This window comes from Gobius niger (assembly GCF_951799975.1).
Source record: "Gobius niger genome assembly, chromosome: 10".
In the NCBI taxonomy this organism is placed as follows: domain Eukaryota; kingdom Metazoa; phylum Chordata; class Actinopteri; order Gobiiformes; family Gobiidae; genus Gobius; species Gobius niger.
The window spans coordinates 35,782,641-35,801,809 of NC_136861.1; the positions used below are offsets into that span (position 1 = coordinate 35,782,641).

General features: G+C 45.8%; 1 long non-coding RNA gene across 1 annotated transcript; it reads left to right on the plus strand.

The window, feature by feature from the left end:
• The first annotated feature begins 2,616 nt into the window (after positions 1-2,616).
• LOC306969684 lies at positions 2,617-18,759 on the plus strand. The gene is made up of 3 exons (XR_013793342.1): positions 2,617-3,025; positions 16,103-16,152; positions 18,656-18,759. It is a non-coding gene; the product is annotated as an uncharacterized lncRNA (long non-coding RNA).
• Positions 18,760-19,169: the final 410 nt, after the last annotated feature.

Below are 19,169 nucleotides of genomic sequence, written 5' to 3' on the forward strand. Positions count from 1 at the left end.
GGCTGAGGAAATGTATCAAGCCAGTGTTAACATCTTTGACTTGGTAGATGTTGTCATAGTTTGCGTCAAAGTAATATTTCTGATGATGGAATTGAACGAAAAAGTTGTCCCATCTGAAATCTGTGACTCAATCGTGGGTACACCAGCTCTTACTGATCTGAAATGTAACTGTAGGAAAACAAGTCAGAAAAGACGATACATTTCAAACAAGTCCAAACTGATTTGGGGAGCTTATCTTAAACTGTGTGGTGGTGGCTCGGAACAATGACACCGTTTTTGCTCATAATTATTATTCAAAAATGCAAAGGCTGTTTTAGAACAATCAATACATAATTATGGAGGATAATCAATAGTTGGCTAATAGGTGCTTGAAGACATTGTCCTACGAGTTTGATCAGAGTCTTGTCTGAACAAATTGGTACAATTAAGATTCAACAAAGGTGAATATTCTGAATAAGATCTGGAGAAGCAAACCATTTTGACACTGGGCTGCCAACTGAGATCCCATGCTTTTGAGCCAGACTTATTATTACGACAACTTCAAAAGCTGGCATGCCAAATCAGAGGCGGAAGAAACATTTGAAATTTAGAGATTATTGGACCAGAACTAGAATCAACAGGGGCGGTTAAATGGGGGAGGCAGCGCAGGCAGCTGGACGGCAAAGTGAAGGGGGGCCCAGAGATCAAGGCTTCTCTCACCAGGCTCTGTATATGGATCCACCACCTCAGATCGTGTCATAGAAATCTATGAGAGCCTATGTCCTAACTTATTTTTGTGATTTCTTTTCATTGACTTGATCATTTCAGTTTCATCTATTCTGACTCTTTGTAAGGTATTATGTAACAAAATGACAGTGAACTACATAGTGTTCCCCTGTGCGTACATATATATGCGCAACATTTCACCCAATAAATAGAATAAAATACAAACATTCATTTTATTACAGATATTTTTATAACTGAAAAATTTGAGTGGCTCACCTCTCCTCAGCAGGGGCGGATCTAGAAAAAAAATAATGGGGCGGCAAGCAGGTGGCAACTCATTTTACAAAGCCGAATGTTTATAGCGGGGGTACGCAATTTTTGCTTGAAATAGTTGCACTGTCCATAATATAAATAGAGGGTTTCTTACGCGGGTTAAATTTTCACTTTTGTAAAAAATAAATAAATAAAGCACATATACAGACCACAAAAAAAACTATTAAATGAATCAGGCTTTGAAGATCTGGATTGCAACTAGTCCTTGAAACAATGCATTTATAAAGTGCCGGTTGATGACTACACGAGAATTTAGACGGTTCCAGACAAGGACAAAACCTGGTTGACATCAATGGGGTGGCAAGACCTTTACCCCGTGCCACTCTTGTAGATCCACCCCTGCTCCTCAGAACTGACCATAGAAATGAAGAATGGACTGAGAGAGCGGGGCTTCCCCTTAGCAGTCAGCGCAGGCTATGTGAAACTGGTTGATGCTATCAATTAGACAGACACATGGAGGTAAGAATGACAGGCCTGTGTTCAATAATAACTTACAAAACGGCCAAAAGATTTCAATGGAAAGTCTATAGGGGCCAGGAACGTCCGGAGCCAGCCGCCATTTCCTTATGGTTACAGGAAGAAGTCGGCCACAATATGTCCATTCTTAATTTCACAGTCTATGGACCTAACTTATAACTTTACCGGGAGCGGGACGTTATTTAAATGTCATTTAAATAGGTTAGGTCCTCATCCAAATCCATTCTTTGATAATCCACGGGAAAAAACGGCATTTTCTGTGTCGAGCTCCTCATTAGGAGCATGTTTTGTATTGCTGGCAAGTTGCAACAGTATGATCCGAAGTGTTGCGAAGTGTACCTTTGAAGTGTACCCAAAATGCCTTCAGTTCTATACTTAGCCTCCTGTTCAAAGCGAAAAGAAAATGCATCTAAATTGTGACTTCTCAAGCGTATGTAGAAACGTAGAAAGTCTTTGGGCTGGAGAGTTACTGGCATCTCCCCAGTTACTGGTTGGAGTTCCCATGAGTAACTTGTGTGAAAAATAAGATTCCCTTTCCCCCTTCTCAAGTATTAATGAGAAAACCCTTTTGTGCTACTGCTTTCGTTTCTCCTAAAATTTCATCACCTGCTCCTTGTTACCACATTCCAAGTTCGAGCTGACTTTGGCCCGAAAGGGGACTCTCTCGCCTTGAGCAATGTGGCTCTTCCAAAGACATATTTCATTCGTTGGTAGATATTGCACTTTATTTGTGCATTGTTGAAAATCCTCGGATTCAACCGGGGTCTTTCTTCAAACTCAAACACACACAAGATCGTCTTCAGACATATTTGAAAACTGCACTTTCCGTGACCTCGGGACAAAAGACGATGGAGAAAACACGCACAATAATAAGCAAAAAAACTATAATTTACACATTTCACGGCCAACACAAGGCTCGACTCTGCTACAATGGGTCGGCGAGGACACAGGCGCCCTGTAGTCCTTGCCTCGCCGGGTCAGCAAGTGCAGGCCATAGTGTGTGACTTATAGTCTGTGAACATGCTTGAAGGGAGCAGCGGCGGCGGCGGCGGCAGCATTGGTGGCAGGCGAGGACAACGGATAGACGCGCGAAGGGGGCCCAAATCTGGCGGAGGCGTGTGGAGGAGGGGTGTCTGCTGCTGCTGCTCCCATAACCAAGCACTTCAGAAGGGGGGGGAGGGAAGGAGACAGAGAGCGAGAGAGAGAGAGAGAGAGACCAACCCATAGTGAACAATTTTCATTCAAACTGACACTGGCCGCTTGTGTGTCCTGATCTGCACTCTGCTTGTTCTTTCGCCCCACCGTGTACGTTCCATTTGTGCCAGACAGTCTGCAGTTTGGAGAAGGAAGAGGAACGTCCACAGTGCGTGCCGGGCCGGGAGCGGGAGAGGAAAGGATGCAGAGGGCTAGGGAACAAGGAAATAAGTGGTTAAGGATGGCGTAGACAAGGATCGCTTTTGTTGCAAGGGGTGTAGTCAAGGCAATGCGGACCGGCGGAGGCGAGCACGAGGTAAGTCCACGCTCCTGTCTTTGGATGCGGTAGACTCAAACACTTCTCCATCCGAAAGCTTGGTTTCGTGATGCTAATTTAGTTTGCAGATTGCTAGCCAAAGATGTGTTTTGTTCTAGTTTTATTTTTGTTTTTTTTTCAACACAACCACCGGTCAATGAGGAGTCTGGAGAGCGCAAATCCAGTGCGACAGGGGTGTCCGCGGATGTTTGCCCACACATTTGTTACACGAGCATGATGCAACTGAGGCAGGAACGCCCAGGCAAGGGAGGTTGCCGGACCGGATGGTAGTCAGGAAGTGCACATAGTACCGGAGCTAGCGATTTCATTCAGAAGCAGGATGCGTGCGTACGGTGGAGTATAGGGTACTCTACGGAAACTACTTGGATGTCTATGTTCCGAATGCCACTTCTGCATTTTGACCCGCCTGTAAAAGCTGCTAAATGGGGCGAATAGCTGTCAGACGCCCAGGAACCCTTCCACAAATCTTAAGGTTCATGGTCAAGACAAGAGGATTAGCCTATTGTGCATGTTTTTAGTTGCTATAAGGGTGTGTGGGTGTGTGTGTGTGTATAGCATTGGGGGAAAATTGTGAATGACAATGAGGTGGAGGGGGTATTGATCATGTCTGGGCAGGTAGCGGGCGGTAGACTGGTCACACCGCCAAAAGCAGCCGCCAGCACCAGACTGGGGGGAAGGGACATCACCATTTTCATTACCTCTGACATGACCTATGAGCCAATCCATTCACATCGATCAGCCAGCCGCGCGAGAGCTCCTTTTAGAAAAGCAGCCGTCTCCTGCACTCGCCGGGCCTCATTCCTCTCCTGAAGTTTTGTGCTTACGGTACATTTTTCTCGCTGATGTAGTCAATACGTGGAGGAAACACCTGAATGAATGAAATGCGGAGGGAGAGAAGAAATGGTCTTTTGTGTGCAATTTCTTTTCATTCATGCAAATGCCAATGTGTTAAGCTCAACGCTATATTTACTCATTGTTTTGGTCTGTAGTTACATGACCAATTAGCACTAGCATTAAAATATATGGAACTGGTTGACATCATACAGCAACAATAATTGTTTCATTCAAATACACTTGTAGCCTATAGCTTTTTTCTTTCAAGAGACTAATAAATTGACACACAATGAAATTATTGATCTGAGAACCTTAATTTATGGGCTCCATACAAGTTAAGTTAAGTTTTACTTAATTAATCTCTGTAGAAAAAAGTGTTCTCTGCATTTGACCCATCCTCAATGTCGCTGGGTGACCTGTAGGAGCTGTGAGCCGTCAGCATGGGCTGGCGCTCAGGGACCCATCTCCATGATGTGGAGCCAGGCTGGTGGTGCGAGTGCTAAACGCTGCGCCACCGTGCTGTAAACTGTGGCATGTCCCATTGTTTGGTTACTTCACTTCACTAGATAAGGTAGGAGCGGTTAGCAACCCTGTTAGCATCATGTAGCATAGGCCCTCTGTAAACTGCTCACTTTTATTATGTCAGCAACTGAGATGCTAGCATCAATCAATTAGGCTACTGGGTTGGGTATATCCCAAAAGAGTATGATGACTGACTGTGCGTGTAGTTGCCTGATTAGTTTTAATTATGGCAAATTAGCACATAGCCTAATGCCCAGACGCTAATGAGAATCATGCTACTGCAACTCAAAGAACTCTTAGTGAACAATTTAAAAACTAGGTCACATCTTGAAAGCGCGAACTGTTGGCTATTGACTGCGAAGATGCTTATGACAGACGTTAGGTTTAAATCCCAACGTTAAAAAAAAAAAATATAATCCTGATATATAACATTTAGGTAAATATAAAACATAGCCTCTTTTGCAAAAGCTAACTGCAAACTGCAATGGCCGAATGAAATGAGAGGATAAGCCACCACACCGGTACAGCTTGGTATTAAATATACAACCAGAATATACTACTGTAAGCAATCCTTAACATTGGAGTAAATGTTTTGTTTTGAAGTACATTCTAATAAAGTTAAGAATCATATGTGAAAAAAATTATAGAATTATGGGTGAAATCCGCCACATTTCAGCTAGCAAGTAGCAAAAGCGACTTTGATGACAATGCTAGCTCGGGTAGTTTGCATCTTAAATCTACATTGCTTGTTTACGCTATGTACAACTATTGCCAGAACAGTGGACTTTGACTCGTGGTACAGTATCCACCCATAACAGCACTTTTCAGAGACCTTGAGCTCGCACTTCTGAAATAGTAAACACTGCAGTCTGTGGCACGCTCGAGACACAGCTCGTCATCCCAAACACTCACAGCGCTATTTGAAGCTTTCACCTTAGCCTGGAGCTGAGGTAGCTTTTTTTTTTTTTTTTTTGCGCGCCACTCTCGCTCGCACACTTCCCCCTCGTGGACGGCTAATGGCGTTCGGTACCTTCCTTGAACTCGTTGACCGCTGGGAGGGAGGGGGGGGTCACGGGTTCAAGTCCCAGGTGGGGGGAGGGGGACGGCTGACTGGCTGGTTGGTTGTTTGACTCGCCGGCAAGAAGTGGGAGAGTGAAGGAAAGAGGAAGGGTGGGAGTGGGACCCGAGCTCAATCGCTCACACAACCTCAAACCCCCCCCCACTCCCCGATGTGTGTCCCACCCCCCTTCCCCCCCGTGCTAACACCACGGCTAGCACAGCGTGTCCTTAACATTCAAATACATGAGAACATTCAGTGCCAAAACTGAAATCCTGTTCGTTTTTAAAGTGGGCCTTTAAACTTGCTTTTGAGTTTGGATATTTTGCGTGCTATATCTTCAAACAGTGTTTATGTAGCGAAAAGACACTTGCTGAGTAAGAACCAGGGTGGACGTTGTGTATCAAATTAAATATGGCTAGTAGAAATATCAAGTGGCTAGTAACATTTCAAGAAGCACCACAGTGGCCAGTGAGCAAATAAGTTAAGCTCTGGAAAGGATTGCTCTATTTATAATGTCTCCTATTAACCGTGATAAAATAAAATATAAGTCAACATTTTTAACCAACAGCAGGCTAACAAATGGATGGAGACATGATGCTGATAGTGCAGAATGCAGAACTACTGAAATGCCAAATCTAGAACTTTCATCAGCCCTAAATACAACCAGGAGGAGCCAGGACCAGGACCCGGAGGAGCACTGGTTGATGGCAAATCCTAGCGCGGAAGATGACGCACCATTAACTCCCGCCTCCCATGCTAGGATTGGCTCGTCTTGTTTTGCCAGAGTCAGCGAGATTCAAATCGGACAATACCAGACTGTATCCCCATGTATCTTTAACATCTATATCTGTTAACAAGATATACATTTGCATCTTGACTACCTGATTGGTCAGATTTGTGCTCACGTCTGCAAGACACCGTTTGTAAAGTCCACTATCCTTAGGGTTAGCGCTAAGGAAAAGGAAAGGGTTTGTTTGGAAAACTTCACTATCTGTAATGTTTGAGTTAGTGTCACGTACACTGTTAGTTTGGATTAGTTTAAGATAGCCTTGTTTTGTGGAGGTGACGTCATGGTTGGAGCTCCACTTGTCATCATCATGTCGGACTGGCCAATCACAGAGCGACTGGAGCTCCTTGGAGTACTTCAACGGTGGAGATGAACCAACCAAAATAAACAAGATTATGCAAAATCTATGCGAATGACAGAAAATAAGACCCTGGGTTTGCTTTGGTTGAAAGAACGACGTTATAAAACGGTTAAAAGTTTGGAAATTTTGATTTCACGTGACATGTCCCTATAAAAATGTTGAATGGGAAAATAATTCTATACTATATAAATTGCAATTAGATATGCAATTTAAAGCAATACTAAGTAACTTGTCTACCTTGATAAATCGTTTTCTTGGTCCCTCTGGGGGTAATACAAGTGTTAATGGGATGATTGGAGGGTATTTCATCTCCCCCTGGTGTCTCTGGCCAGAAAACCACAATTGCAACTTGACTGCCCTCGGACCGGAGCCACCAATACACACTAATGGAATCACGAAGAAGAAACTGACGGAACGCAAAGCTAACTCCGGGCTAGCGCCACTTTAAACAGTTTTTACAGCCAGGTTTGAGTGGAAAAAATTATCTCCATTGTGTAATTGGATGTATAATATCCCTCTCTCCCTTCGCCTTTTCTGTCAGCGTAGTATTTACTCTCACGGACAATTAAAAAGTAAAAAAATTGCAACTTGCTAAGACACCTGCAGTAATGCTTATGGCCTCTAATGACAAGAGTTACCTAGTACTGCTTTAAGGTCAGATGAAATCTAGTTTTGAGTGTATAACGTTTGACAGAAAGTGAATCAGATAAACTTCAAATTAAAACATATTTATAGAAGTCTTAACTACAGGGTTAGCATTTTTTTCAATATATATTATGGTGACACAGAGACATTTAGTTCTTTGTGGAGGACATTACGCTACAAAAACAACATAGCACGAGCATCTCGATATGAAAGAAAATGACACTGTTAGCTTAAATAGCCAAATAGAACGGACAAAAATACATCAATTCAACTGCATCACTATTTACAACAAAGTATTTCATTATCAGATTTAAAAACAAAAGTTAGCTTGCTCGTGGTACAAAGTTAGCTTATGCCATAATCAACACTCTACACGAAAACAACTTTGACAGAGCATTCATCACACGCTGCTGTATGCTAACCGTATGCGCACGCGTGTTTATGCCCTGCTAGCAAGCGCCGAGGTCAGCCTTGTTAAGTGCCTGAGATGCGTCTGCTGCACTTCATTTACATAACTGTGTGACTGGGCAGAAAAAAAAGAGAAAATGGGTGCAGAAATATGAATGAAATGCCGTGTGGGGAAGACGGGAGGAGTCAGCGGGAGACAGAGTTGTTTCATGGCTCTTTTCTCTACCTTTTTATATGGTTTGAGCTAATGTTAGCCTATGGACAATGTTTGCTAGTCCCCTCTTAAACAGTGGATTTCCACAATAGCGTATAGTATATAAGGTATAGTAGATTATTTGATTGTGAACTGTTGCGAGAGAACAAGTACATGTTATTTAGCCCTAGTTTCTGAAAACTTAATACAGAGAAAGCACTTTTCCCTTACTGGTACAAACAAGAGTGAAGCAGCCATTAGCAATACGTGCTTTCAGAATCAGAATACATAGGCCTTAAAGGGATATTTCAGGATTTTTGACATAGGGCCTCATTTTCTAGTTATCCAGAGTGTCGTTGATTTCTGGAGTTTTTTTAAATTCCTGCAGTCCTTACATTTGAAGAGTTACGTGGCGCTAGGCTAGTGCAAGGCTAGCGCATATCAGCTAGCCTGCATTAAAAACAGTCTGACCCGCTCCACAGTGCACCTGAGGCAAATCACTTACTTGACTAACCATATAAACTTCTGTGTTCATACAATATTTTTTGTAATTTAACTAACCTTGCATCACATGAATTATCGCATTTTGAGGGAATATTTTCTTGCAGAATGGTTAAAATGATTCTGTTATACTGCCTTAGGTGCACTGCAGAGCAGGTCAGACTGTTTTTAATGCAGGCTAGCTGATACCATAGAAATGCACTAGCCTAGCAACAGCCTAGCACCACTGAACTCTTCAAATATAAGGACTGCATGAATTAAAAAAAAAAAAAAATCTCCAGAAGTCAGCAACACTCTGGATAACTAGGAAATGAGGCCTTGTGTAAAAAATCCTGAAACATCCCTTTAAGGTTTGGGGACATTTAATTGCTGGATACAATCACTGAAAAAAGCAATAGGTAAATGTGTATCATTCTGTACAAGTTGAGAGTATATGAAAAATATGATATTAGCCTACAATAAGTTAAAAACAGTACTGGAGAACGATAAAACATTAAAAAAAATAAAAATAAATGGAGATTTGGAAAACATACATGATAAGATGGCCGATGCCCTTTCTGGGAGTGTATAGGTATACAATTGAATTAATATGAGGGAAGTGTCTATTTGAGGACATCATGCTAGTCTGAGTTTGGGCAGGGTTTAATAATCCTCCGGTCTGTGGGTGGGTGGGTAAATTGGAAGTGTTGAGCTCCATATTGTGAAACCTCCCACCCCCCCCCCAATTACAAGAATAACTGGGCTTGATCTTTCCCATTTCAATGTGAAGTGCAGTCACATGATGCACGTAAACAAGCCACATGCTAATTAGCTTGTTGTCACATGGCTGACAACCACATGACTAGTGCTGCCTTCATGCGCTCTCGTAATTATGAGTGGAAGTAGAAAATTGCACATGAACGACGCCTCATGTCGTGTTTTCCTCTGGGAAACTGGGAGATAATTCTGATGCCTGAGTTCCGGAGATGAGATAACCTTTGACCTTTTAACACAACAGAGAGCAGCGATAATACGGTTTATGTTTTTGGCTGATCCATTATGTGATCACTACTGGCAATAGTTTAAAGGAAATGAATACAAGATTTTTTTTTTTTTTACTTGCCATTTTGTCCATGAGCTATTCGTTAGCCTCTGTTGTGCTTTTTAAACTCTTAATTTTTCAGCCTGAAAACCCTGAGGAAGTAAAGACCTGTTACAATGATTTATCTTTTTTATTTTTCTTACATATTGCAGTCTTATACAAAAACTACTCGTAATGCATAAGATATATAAAATATCCATCCATCCATCCATTTTCTTCCGCTTTATCCGGGGCCGGGTCGCGGGGGCAGCAGTCTCAGCAGAGATGCCCAAACTTCCCGATCCACACACACCTCCTCCAGCTGTTCTGGGGGGACCCCGAGGCGACACCAGGCCAGCTCGGAGACATAGTCCCACCACCGTGTCCTGGGCCTTCCACGAGGCCTTGTCCCACTAGGACATGCCTGGAACACCTCCCGCGGGAGGCGACCAGGAGGCATCCGAAACAGATGCCCGAGCCACCTCAGCTGGCTCCTTTCGACGTGAAGGAGCAGCGACTCTACTCCGAGTTCCTCCCGGGTAACTGAGCTCCTCACCCGATCTCGGAGGGTGCGCCCAGCCACCCTGCGAAGGAAACTCATTTCGGCCGCTTGTATTCGCGATCTTGTCCTTTCGGTCATGACCCAAATCTCATGACCATAGGTGAGGGTGGGAACGTAGATCGATCGGTAAATCGAGAGCTTTGCCCTCCGACTCAGCTCCCTCTTCACCACGACAGACCGATACAGCGACCGCATCACTGCTGACGCCGCACCGATCCGTCTATCGATCTCACGCTCCATCCGTCCCCCACTCGTGAACAAGACCCCGAGATACTTGAACTCCTCCACTTGAGGCAAGGACTCCCCACCGACCTGAAGAGGGGAAGCCACCTTTTTCCGGTGGAGAACCATGGCCTCGGATTTGGAGGTGCTGATCCTCATCCCGGCCGCTACACACTCGGCTGCAAACCGCCCCAGTGCGTGCTGAAGGTCCTGGTTCGTTGAAGCCATCAGAACAACATCGTCCGCAAACAGCAGAGATGAGACTCTGAGGCTCCCAAACCGGACACCCTCCGGCCCCTGGCTGCGCCTAGAAATTCTGTCCATAAAAGTAATGAACAGAACCGGTGACAAAGGGCAGCCCTGGCGGAGACCAACACGCACCGGGAACAGGTCTGACTTACTGCCGGCAATGCGAACCAAGCTCCTGCTGCGGTCATACAGGGAACGGACAGCCCTTAGCAGAGGGCCCCGGACCCCATACTCCCGGAGCACCCCCCACAGGGCACCACGAGGGACGCGGTCGAACGCTTTCTCCAGATCCACAAAACACATGTGGACTGGTTGGGCGAACTCCCACGAACCCTCGAGTACCCGATGAAGGGTATAGAGTTGGTCCAGTGTGCCACGACCAGGACGAAAACCGCATTGTTCCTCCTGGATCCGAGGTTCAACTATCGGCCGGATCCTCCTCTCCAGCACCCCGGAGTAGACCTTACCGGGGAGGCTAAGGAGGGTGATTCCTCTGTAATTGGAACACACCCTCCGATCCCCCTTCTTAAAGAGAGGGACCACCACCCCGGTCTGCCAATCCAGGGGCACTGTCCCCGACCGCCACGCGATGTTGCAGAGACGTGTCAGCCAAGACAGTCCTACAACATCCAGAGACTTAAGGTACTCAGGGCGAATCTCATCCACCCCCGGAGCCTTGCCACCAAGGAGCTTTCTCACCACCTTGGTGACTTCAGCCCCGGTGATGGGCGAGCCCACCTCCGAGTCCTCAGCCTCTGCTTCCTCATTGGAAGACGTGACGACGGGATTGAGGAGGTCCTCGAAGTACTCCTTCCACCGCCCGACGACATCCCCAGTCGAGGTCAGCAGCCCCCCACCCGCACTGTAAACAGTGCTGGTGAAGCACTGCTTCCCCCTCCTGAGGCGCCGGATGGTTTGCCAGAATCTCTTCGAGGCCGACCGATAGTCTTCCTCCATGGCCTCCCCGAACTCCTCCCAGACCCGAGTTTTAGCCTCCGCGACCGCCCGAGCCGCAGCACGCTTGGCCTGCCGGTACCTCTCAGCTGCCTCAGGAGTCCCACAAGCCAATAAGGCCAGGTAGGACTCCTTCTTCAGCTTGACGGCATCCCTTACTTCCGGGCGCCACCACCGGGTTCGGGGATTGCCGCCGCGACAGGCACCAGAGACCTTACGGCCACAACTACGAGCAGCCGCATCGACAATGGAGGAGGAGAACAGAGTCCACTCTGACTCCATGTCCCCCGCCTCCCCCGGAATCTGGGTGAAGCTCTTCCGGAGGTGGGAGTTGAAGACCCCACTGACAGAGGGATCCGCCAGACGTTCCCAGCAGACCCTCACAACACGCTTGGGCCTACCAGGTCTGACCGGCTTCCTCCCCTGCCAGCGGATCCAGCTCACCACCAGGTGGTGATCAGTTGACAGCTCAGCCCCTCTCTTCACCCGAGTGTCCGAGACACGCGGCCGGAGATCAGATGACACAACTACAAAGTCGATCATCGACCTCCTGCCTAGGGTGTCCTGGTGCCACGTGCACTTATGGACACCCTTGTGCTCGAACATGGTGTTCGTTATGGACAAACTGTGACTAGCACAGAAGTCCAATAACAGAACACCACTCGGGTTCAGATCGGGGAGGCCGTTCTTCCCAATCACCCCCTCCCAGGTCTCACTGTCGTTACCCACGTGGGCGTTGAAGTCCCCCAGCAGAACAATGGAGTCCCCAGTCGGAGCACTATCTAGTACCCCTCCCAGGGACTCCAAGAAGGCCGGGTACTCTGCACCGATGTTGGGCCCGTAGGCCGAAACAACGGTGAGAGACCTGTCCCCGACCCGAAGGCGTAGGGACGCGACCCTCTCGTCCACCGGGGTGAACTCCAACACGTGGCGGCTGAGCTGGGGGGATATGAGCAAACCCACCCCAGCCCGCCGCCTCTCCCCGCGGGCAACTCCAGAAAAATGGAGAGTCCAGCCTCTCTCCAGGAGTTGGGATCCGGAACCCAAGCTGTGCGTGGAGGTGAGCCCGACTATATCTAGTCGGTATCTCTCAACCTCCCGCACAAGCTCAGGCTCCTTCCCCCCCAGCGAGGTGACGTTCCATGTCCCGAACGCCAAAAGCTGTGCATGCGGACCAGGTCGTCGAGGCACCTGCCTCTGACTGCCACCCAGTCCTCTCCGCACCCGACCCCTACGGATCCCTCTGCGGGTGGTGGGTCCACAGGAGGGCGGGCCCACGTCGTCCCTTCGGGCTGGGCCCGGCCGGGCCCCGTGGGCAGAGACCCGGCCACCAGACGCTCGCGTTCGGGCCCCAACCCCAGGTCTGGCTCCAGGGTGGGGCCCCGGCTGCGCCATGCCGGGCGACGTCACGGTCCTTGAATATTGTACGTCCATAGAGATCTTCTGAACTGCTCTTCGTCTGACCCGTCACCTCGGACCTGTTTGCCATGGGAGACCCTACCAGGGGCATAAAGCCCCAGACAACATAGCTCCTCGGATCATTCGGGCACTCAAACAACCCCACCACGTTAAGGTAGCAGTTCATGGGGTTGTATATAAAATATGCTCAGAGTAATAAAGGAACCACAAACCTTTTCAGAATCCAATATAATAGCTAAGAAGTATATAAACTCTTCCTTGAACCCAATCGTTTCAAGCTTTTCAAACGCCGCATTCCAAAAAAATGGCGGCCACCCCCCCCCCGGACCTCGCTGAACGGCGTGCATGTTTTGGAAGACGCGCTCGACCTGTCACTCGTCGATGCGCACACACACCACCTCCTTTTCATAGGAAACAAGAGCGGCTGACCTTAGACCTTTACCATTCAGTCTGTCTGGAAAGTACCAAGCCTGGAATCGATCAACACCCAGACAGGCCAACCCCCTCTCTCCCGACCCCCCCCCCTCACACCGGCCCGTTCCGCTTATTCTTTGGACTCACCCTTGACCCCCTCCCCCCCATTATCACAGGCCTTATGAACGAAAAGGCTCTTGTTATGACTCTGATCAAGCTCAATGTTCAAGTGTTTTGGGCTTTTGATGCTATAAGTTGAATTGTCTTCATCAAGTCCAATCGATATTTGAGGATTACGCGGTGGGCAAAGACTCGTTAGTGGATATTTACTGACGACATGTGAAAGAGGGGGTTTTATACTTTATGCAGGTATTTGGTAATAATCTCAAACACATCTTTACCAGTATCTCTTTGTTGTTGAGAAAATGCAATATTGATCTTATATTGATCAGCAAAGGGAAGGGGGAGGGGCTAAGGGACAGAGCGCTTGTCCAGGAAATAAAACTATAAACATTTTTGAAAAAATTTAAAGGAACAGGCCACCGTTTTTCCATACTGAGATATGTTCTTACCTGAGCTTAGACGAGTTCATACATACCTGTCTGGTCTTTGTGCCCGTGGAAGAGCGTGGTCGCTTCCAACTTCACCCCTGTTTGGAGCTGTAGGAATATGCTGGGAGAGGCCAAATGCTAACAACATCTTTGGTTGTTCTGCTTGACTGAGCTCACGCACAAAGACCAGACAGGTATGCATCAACTCGTCTAAGCTCAGGTAAGAACATATCTCAGTATGGAGAAACGGTGGCCTGTTCTTTTGAGCTAATGATCAACGGCACGGTAAGCGCAGCAGTTAGCGCCTCTGCTTCACAGCTAAAAGGTCCCGGGTTCGATTTCCACCAGGACGGGGCCTTTCTGTGTGGAGTTTGCATGTTCTCCCCGTGTCTGCGTAGGTTTCCTCGGGGTACTCCGGTTTCCCCTACCACTAAAAACATGTGCAATAGGTGAATCCTCCGGCCAGGTGATTCTGACCATCAGCCTGGCTCCACATCATGGAGACGGGTCCCCGGGCGCGGCACTGCCGTCGACCACTGCTCCTTACGGGTTGCCCCAGCGGCGTCGAAGGATGGGTTAAATGCAGAGGACATATTTCCCTATGGGCACAATAAAGTATATAAACAAACAAACAAAACGCGTTTGAGATCATTACCAAAATACCTGCAAAAAGCATAATCCCGCTTTATTGAGTTAGCATTAGCCATTAGCTAAGACTGAAATACCTACATTTGTAAACAAGGAAGACTCGTCTGGTTGTCTCAGTTTTCCACCACAAACTTTTCAATTAGTAATTAATGTGTGATTAGCCCCAAAGGAATTGGGATTAGATTATGGATTTTTTGGCACATTCCATAATAATTAAAAATGTCAAATACTCCATAGTATTCTCTTTAAAGCTTCGTTGATGAAGTTATTTTCCTGTAGTAAACTTCACTTGGCACCATATACATCTACATTTGTGAAAGTAAAACAGATCATATGCGCTGTTCAGTGTGTAAATAAAGCACATTTTCCACCAGCGCAAACCAGGAAGTGAGAAACTAACTTAGCAAAGTGTTAGCATTGCCACCTAGTTCACGTGTCAACTCTGTCTCTGTCTTTGAATTCCGGTAGAGAAATTCGCTCAAATGAACAATGTGGATGTGGAGGAGTTTCTGTGAGAGCAGAAAAAATGCATTTAGAGCAGCTGAGAAATGTTATTCAGGTACGTCCGACTTCCACTGGTAACGGAGTCATTCAGGTAGAGCTGCTTTACCCAGTGACCCGGAGTTGTCCATAGGTCCAATGGTTGGAGGTGGTTTGAGGGGCCAATGGTGCAGCTTTGCCTCCATCAGTCTGGCTCAGGGCAGCTATGGCTACAAATAAAGAAAACTTAGCTTACTACCACCTGTAAAGCGTCTGGAACAGGACTATACAAAATACATGTTATTACTTTTTTCATATCTCCTTGATCATTTTTGGACAGTTTTTGAAATTCTTGTTGATCTTGTTGATATCTGCGAACGCTGCTGCTCCAGTCCTGACTAGAGCCATGAAACACGACCATATTAGTCCTGTGCTCAGGTCTCTGCACTGGTTTCCTGCAGCTCAGAGAATAGACTTTAAAGGAACAGGCCACCATTTTTACATACTGTGATATGTTCTTGCCTTAGACGAGTAGATGCGTACCTGTCTGGTCTTTGTGCGTGCGCTCAGTCACGCAAAACAACCATGGATGTTGTTAGCTTTTGGCCTCTCCCAGTGTATTCCTATAGCTCCAAACGGGGGTGAAGTTGGAAGCTGCTACGCTCCTCCACGTGCACGCACAAAGACCAGACAGGTACGCATCAACTCGTCTAAGCTCAGGTAAGAACATATCTCAGTATGGAAAAACAGTCATTTCAGCTCTGAGAATCTCAGGGAGGGGTCTCCTGCTGGTCCCTGAGTCAGGACTAAACACGATGAGGCTTTGTTTCAGGTTTACGCAGCCAAAATCGGGCCTCTACTCTGATGTTCTCCAAAGTTCGAAATCAAGCTGAAAACTTTTATTTTTAGCTGTGCTTGACACTGAAAGTATTTTATCTTTGTACTGCTGCACGGCTCAGTGGGTACACTTGCAGCACTCAATTTGTTGGAATTTGATAAATATTTAAAGACTTTTTGCATCACATTATTAATTGACGTTGGTGAATTTGAGGGGAATTAGTTCGACACTGTTGAATTTAAGACTGCGAGTGTTTGTTTTTACAGGGCTGGTTCATGTACATTTATTTCATATTTCTCAGGGAAACTATGTAGATAACTTTGTAAAAGGTTGTTTTGTGTGTTTCAGGTTGAGGCCTGCATCAGCTCTTCGCCAGATGCTAACAAGTCATCGAATTGGTAAGTACTAACACAGACAATATGAGTAGCCTTAGAGAAATGTATTCTACTAGCCTACAGCTGCTCCGATGCAGCGCTCTTCCACACACAGAGGCCTGACTTAGACTTTGAAAGCTTTAGAGTTGCTCAGTTGATCAGTTTTTGGCTTTTAGAAATTCTGAGGCTGTCATTGGTCTGGAAAGAGTGCTCTGAAGAACATGTTTAAGGAGCAGAACCAGACTGAACTGATGGCACAGGCATATTCAAAGATTCTTGCAGTGGTTTGACTTTCCCATCAGTACTCCATTGTGAGATCAATAAAGGATTATCTTATCTTTCTTAGTACAGGACTTTCTTTGACAAAAATGAATGCTTCACTAGATGGACCTCATCAAAACAATGCCCCTGGAAATGCCTGCTGTAATCAAAGCTAAAAATGGTCAATATTTTTTTACTGAGTACTTTTTATTGTTGTTGTTGGCGGTGACTTCCTCTTGTTTCTTTGCCCTAGAGCAGGGGGGCCCCAAACTTTTTGTCTCTGAGGGCCAAAATGAAAAAGTGCCAGTGGGTCGTGGGCCAAATACGGCTGTCAAGCGTGAAAAACATATAACTGCAAACAATAATAGCTACTTTATTTATTTTTTTCGGAATATATTTGCATCTACGCAAAAAACATGCTACATTAAAACAAAAGTTAACTATGGCAATGTCCTAGTTTTAGTTGAACAAAATCAACAATTGTTAACATTTTGCACTATAATGCTACAACACAGTTTTACAGTGGCCGACCGACAGAGACTTTACCTCATTCATTTGTTGACTCAAAGAAAATGCCACATTTGATCATTTTGAAAGTCAGAATAAATTCTTTTATATGTCAATTTTGAGCATGTTGAGGTCAACAACCTTTGCAATAAAAGTTGGAAAACCGGGAATGTTGATGCTACAACGTCTGTGATAAACAACCAAGACACCACAACAGTGCTTCCTTCACTTTGTGAAAGGAGTGAAACAGCGCCCCCAATTTGAAGCTGGTGGCCAAAAAGTGTACTGCATCCATATTTACAATTAAAGGAGCTATATCATGCTATTTTAGCCATTCCAAAGTTAAGTATAGGCATTTATATGATATATTGTACCTCTACCATTATGGAGCACTCATTTTTGTGATAAATATAAGTGTTTTCTGGAGGTATTTTTCAAACCCGGAAGACACAACGCTTCGATTCAGTTAACTCCGCCCCCTCTCTCCGCGCATACAACTTTACCGTAATATAAATAAACAACAATAAGTGAAGTTACTTCACGATGCAGTTATACGGAGTTGTCATCTGCAACACAGCTTCATAAATGGCTAACACACATGCTAATATGCTAACACACACGCTAACCCGCGTTTGGATTGACTCACCCTCTGCTCCATCGCTGTTTACATTGTGGGACTCGCGTTGGTTATAAAAGTTAATCCACTTTGATTCTGGCGAAGGTTCACCAAACATCCATCAGAGACAGTCACAGAAAAACAACATTTTGGTGATAGTCGCTGAATCCCGGAGAAAAAAACAGCTGAGTGGCCTCTTCTTGAAAAAGGTTGAATATAAACTCCTCGTCCTCGTAGCCAAATGCGCTTCTTTTCTCCGTCCGTGACATTATCGTTAGTTAAGTATGAAGAACAGGTGTCCAGAGTAGGTAACGAGCTCCATCTTCACAGCTGCAGCGCAAATATGACTGATCTGTTCAGACGCGATGTGTTTGTTTTGGCCACAGCTGACCTGGAAGCACCTCGGGCACATCCTTTTTATTTTTTTTATTTTTTTTTTATTTTTTACTCTTTGTTTCTCTCTTACGACCGAAATAATGAAAAAGCTGTTTTACAAATTAAAATCAGGCCGTGAGCAAAGAATTAAGACATTACATTACAGACGTCGAGCACTTCCGTTCCGCTGTTATGACACAACTGAACACTCAGTCGTTCACCAGGAGAGGGAGGAGCAGCTGCTCAGAGAGCAGGATTCAGGAGGATTACTGAGAGCTGCGTGAATGAAGCCACAAACCACTCTGGGGGTGTTTTTGATAAGGAAATAGCATAACAACATGGCTAAAAGCTCCAAAAAGTCGATTTTGCATGATATAGGACCTTTAAGAATGAATGTGAGAGAGTTGGTATTTAACCATACACGGCACAAAAGTAGGTCACCCTCTGGCGGGCCAACAAAATTGTTCTGGCGGGCCATATTTGGCCCGCGGGCCCCACTTTGGGCACCGCTGCCCTAGAGCGTATCAGCCATGTAAAAAATCAGCAGTTTCTAAAGTGCTAGACCAACTTAAGGCCCATTCCCCTTTATATCAAATATTGAACACCATTCAGTAGATGCTGTAGTTGCTCCATTGTTGAACCAGATGGTATGTGGCGGTGAAAGAAACATATTACAAGTGATGGCATGTGTGTCCAGCCCTCGGGTTATATGCTTGGCACCTTCTAATGCAGTATTGATCTCTCTCTTGTCTGTCTCTGCCTCTTTAGCCTCCCTAATCTTCTCCTGTCATGGAAGTACTGGCTGTCTGAGTTTCTCGGCTCTTGGGGAACATTCAACGCTGTCGGTGAGTTTGTGAGAAGCTAGAGAAACCATCGAGTGTTGAGTGTACCCTGACTCTGAGCCGAGCGTCTGCTACAGTAGATGTGCCAGTGGCCTCTTCAGCTGTTACCAAAAATACAACACTGGAGGCACGGTGAGTGGAGATGCTCAGAAGAGTGTGTGCAGGAAGTGAAGATGTCAGGGCCATGGGCTTTGAATGGTTTCAGCAGGAAGGACATAAGCGAAAAGCAAATCATATACTGAGACTAGTGCTATTTTGCACTGCTCTATGTGGTATGTTCACACTCATATCTGCCGCTAACACTTAATGCACCAGCACATCTGTGAATACACTCACTGATGTCCTGTGGCAGATTGTTGATGTCTTTATCATAGTTTAGATTTAATGTTCTTTATGCACGCCCTCATAGTCTTATAGTTTTTATAGTTTATTATTTATCT